The sequence below is a fragment of the Pinus tabuliformis genome, chromosome J (assembly GCF_031772625.1).
Source record: "Pinus tabuliformis cultivar Carrire ecotype Pingquan chromosome J, CPIR1, whole genome shotgun sequence".
In the NCBI taxonomy this organism is placed as follows: domain Eukaryota; kingdom Viridiplantae; phylum Streptophyta; class Pinopsida; order Pinales; family Pinaceae; genus Pinus; species Pinus tabuliformis.
Window position 1 is genome coordinate 37,733,326 of NC_142295.1, and position 4,286 is coordinate 37,737,611.

Genomic DNA, 4,286 nt, shown 5'->3' on the forward strand with positions numbered 1-4,286 from the left:
TTACTGTATTCTGGTGACAACATTCTGAATGATCAGAGTGATTGATTGATTCGGTTGTGGTTGGTTCAAAAGGAGATTGGTTGATGCAGATATATTTGATGATTGAATGATGGATCCATTCTAAAAATTAATGAAATGTGGTCCCTGGAAGAAAAGAGAAAGTTGTAGCCTTCTATAGGCCGGCACATACGTACTAGTAAACATATTAGCTAGTACAAGAGCTATGGGGGTTTGTAGCTCCCTTCCAGTAGAAGCCGGAGAATGAAAGAAGGTTGTAGCCTTCTGCAGGTAGAAGCCTGCGTACTGGTATAAGACTGCACCATTACAAAAATTGTAAACAGAATTCTCTTATTATTAAAAGAAGACAAAGACTGTTGCAGCAGGTGGTTTTCACCCATATTGGGTTTCCACCTTATATCTTGGTGTTCATGTGTGTTTCTTATGTGTGATGATCTATTATGTTTTTACTGCACCTGATTACTATTTATATGGTTCTGATGCATTGATTAAAGATCAATATATGAAGAATTAACTAATTCATAATTTTTTTGGGTATACGCTAGTTGCACTAAACACAGTTGCGTGTACACGCGAGTTCCCTTAACTGAAGTAGCATATATGAACCTGATTATGGAAATGAAAAATTATTAGTTTAATAATACTGATTCACCCCCCTCTCAATATTATTTCCAACAACATTCATCATAGATATAGACAAAAGTATTGGAAAAGGAACAAACAACTTTATTGATTGATAGAAGGAGAAGTTACACCCAATGTGGTTCAATCTCGTGTCACTCATCCAGCTTATTCCAAGCCCCCATAACACCAATAGAAACATCAATATAGCATCATAACATTACTTTGACAATGATTTCAAGTCTCTAAACCAACAGTCGTTCTCTATAATATCCCATCCCCTTGGCTCTATGATGGGAGACCAATTTATAGATGAATGCAAGTGGTTTTGTCATTAATATGGCACTGAATGGTTTTCCATAATTGGATGATTAGTTTCCATGTTCAAAGGGATGAGAGGATAGAGGATTAGATGATCCAAGACTATCCTATATCGAGCTCATCTTGATAGGATAGGAGTTGGGTTCCTTCTAGAAGGCTCTAGAAAGGAAGAATATACTTAGGATCCAATGAACATTTCGAGAATTCTCGCCCAGCTCAGGCTTGAGTGAGCTTAGGTGCTCTGCAACACAGCCTTGAATGGGACTACCTGCTCTGCAAAGCACTTACCCTTGACTAGGGGTGTGCTGGTGACCCAAGGAAGCACTTCAACAAAGTTTGAAATCAAGAAACTCTCATGGATGAAAGAATTCAATGAGGTGGCATGTCTAGGGCATGTAGCAACTGAATTAGGGTTTGATAGACCATGCTTACACTGATTTAATCATCGGGAGTGATGTGACAAAATAGATCTGTAGCAGCTGCCCCCTAAAGCATGAAGTAAAAAATGATAATGTTGAGTGATATGCTTTATGATGTGATGAGGAGGATTTGAAGCAGACGGTGACCTGCATCAATTACAATACATAATATCATGATATCTTTGAATTTTTCATGAATTGCTGAGGGAACGCATACCCATTCTCATCATATAAACTTTTCATTACATGTACATAAATCAGATAGTCGTCTACAGATATAGATCCATGATAAGATGACTCTCTGTGTAAATCCATTGTACAAATGATTTAGTACTTTCCTAAAATCGAAGCCCGAATGGGTGAAACTAGATCCGTGGTCCTCTATGTATATCCAATTGTTTGCTAAAGTACGAGTCTAACCATGTGAAAATGTGATCTAAAAATGAACATGGGAAGACACCGTCTCATTACTAGCCAATGATGTAAGTTGTTAACAGATGCGAGAGAAATCACCAATAATGATAATGATTCTCAAGGTACAACAATACATTCTGCATGGTGTGAATAGATGTTTTGATGTCGAACACCATACAAAGACTTTCGGTTGAAGGCCTATGATGTCAACCTATCACCGGAAGCGAGAAACTTGTCATTGATGTATGCAGGCCTCAAGGTACTAGAAGGGTGTTTCTAAGTCAACTTCCTGGATAATGTGCTGATGTCAACAAGAAGTGACTCGTTGCAAGAGGGCCTTGATGTATCCCCCATCAACGACATGAAACAAGTGTAATGATTTTGAAGACAGAATGTGACTAATGACACAATGTTAAGGAATGGCGTTCATGGAAATGAAGGTTTAAGAGTATTGCAAAGGATGAAGTTTACCGAGTGACTTCTCTTGAACTGTCGGCGGCACTGAATGAATTGGTAGCATTGACCCAAAACCAAAGTGATGGATGGTGTGATAGACCATAGGTATGATAACCATCAAGAAGATAACCCAACCCAAATAGTCACAGAGATGAAGTTAAAGTGTCATGTTCAAGAGCGACTTGCTACCATAAAGTGATTTATCCCTGTTCCCATTTTCCCGAGTCATTGTTGACCAATACCTCTTTATTTTTTAACAAGCTTGAGGAGGATAACATACGCTTGATGTATAATTCTACCCTTCGGGTGAATCCATTGCTATGTGACGTTTTAATGATTCTAGTGAAGGTGAAACTTGGTCTTGTCATGATGGCCAAGTTTGTCGTTATTTGATTCTTTAACAAGTTTAACAACAATGAGAACTCGATCCTTTTCATGTTTAGAGAGTTTGAAAAGGGACAAAAAGAAAACTCCACAAGTTCTTTTTCATAAATTTGTTTCTTAAGTTCGAAAAAAGCATAAAATAGTACAAGAGAGAACCTATTGACCATGTTTGATCAACATATTCCTTTTTCGTAAGTAATCTATCTCAGTTCGGAAAAGGGTTAAACTTATACTGAGTAGATGTCATTTCCAATCCATTTACGAGCTGAAAAGGACAAGCGCCCGACAATATTTTCATACTTTGAGAGTCTGAAGAGAGCTGAAAGAGGACTCTATGAAGGTTCCTTTTTCGATATTTAACATAGCTCGAAAAAGAGATAAAAGTATGCTTTGTGGTCAAAAGTACATTTTACGATCATGCACATCAAATTCACTATGTCAGCTGTAAACCTACTCAAAGAACCACCAAACAGATTAAACATACCCATTTCATTGGTAAAAATAGGTAAAAACTATAGTTTATTCATTTAATGAACATGAAATAACCATAAAACAAGAATTTACCAGGTCATTTTACCATTTGACATTTACCATTCAGTTTTGTGCTCTGAACCAGTTTTTTACCTCAAACTTCAGGAGCTAATTGCAGGAGATTCTGTGGATCATTCTTCATGCTGTCAGGACTAGGTAGGAGATCTACCTCTTCTCTTTCACTTTAGGGTCATTCTTTTCAATTTCAAGAAAAAAAATTAGGGTTTTGGGGTCCCCAGGTGTTGATGCCTTGAAAATCGCTGCAACAACATCGGGGAAAACCACCCGGTCCGGACCTTAAAGGCAACTCCTTTTCCGTTTGGTGTGGTGGCTCCGACTGGAAATAATGGGACCAGTTTCCCAATGATTGGTAAATAGGATGGATAAGTGGTTGATTCTCTAATATATAATTATAATGGATGAATGATTCGATCTAAAAAGTAAAATTATGAAAAACTATCCTATCCCGGGAAATTTCTTCTTTTGTGTAACTTTTGATGACCTTTATCCACAAACAGGCATATAGATGACTCTATTGCTAAACAAAAACATTTATTCATATGATAATTACATTGTTCAAGTAGTTGAACAAAGTAATCATGAAAACATTATTACACTATTCTTCATATATATCATAGACATAAATATGATTGAAAGAATAACACTCCTTAGACATTCAATAGTGATAAGTATAAGGATTGCTGTTAAAACACATACATATATCCAATGATAGCAAGATTAAATAAATGTTGATTCACATGCAAGAATGAGGCAAGAGCATAGATAATAGTACCATATGTTATTTGGATCACTCCCGATATCAATCACATTCAAATTCCTTCTTCTAACTTAGAAACACTTCCACAACAAGGCAATAGTGCACATCTCATCAAAGCTTTCTTCGTTAAAATTCAGAATACTGGCCCAGTCTTCATTAAAAATATATCAGAAGCACAATAGTGTGACTTACTGATTTGAGTTTATACAAAAACTAAGGACCCTTTCTAAATGCATGAAAGGGCCTATAAATACTAATTAGACTAGCTAATTACAAAATAAAAATGATATTAATTGGTACAACTATATCACGAGAATCTCCTCAAAAAGGCTTATTTACAGTCG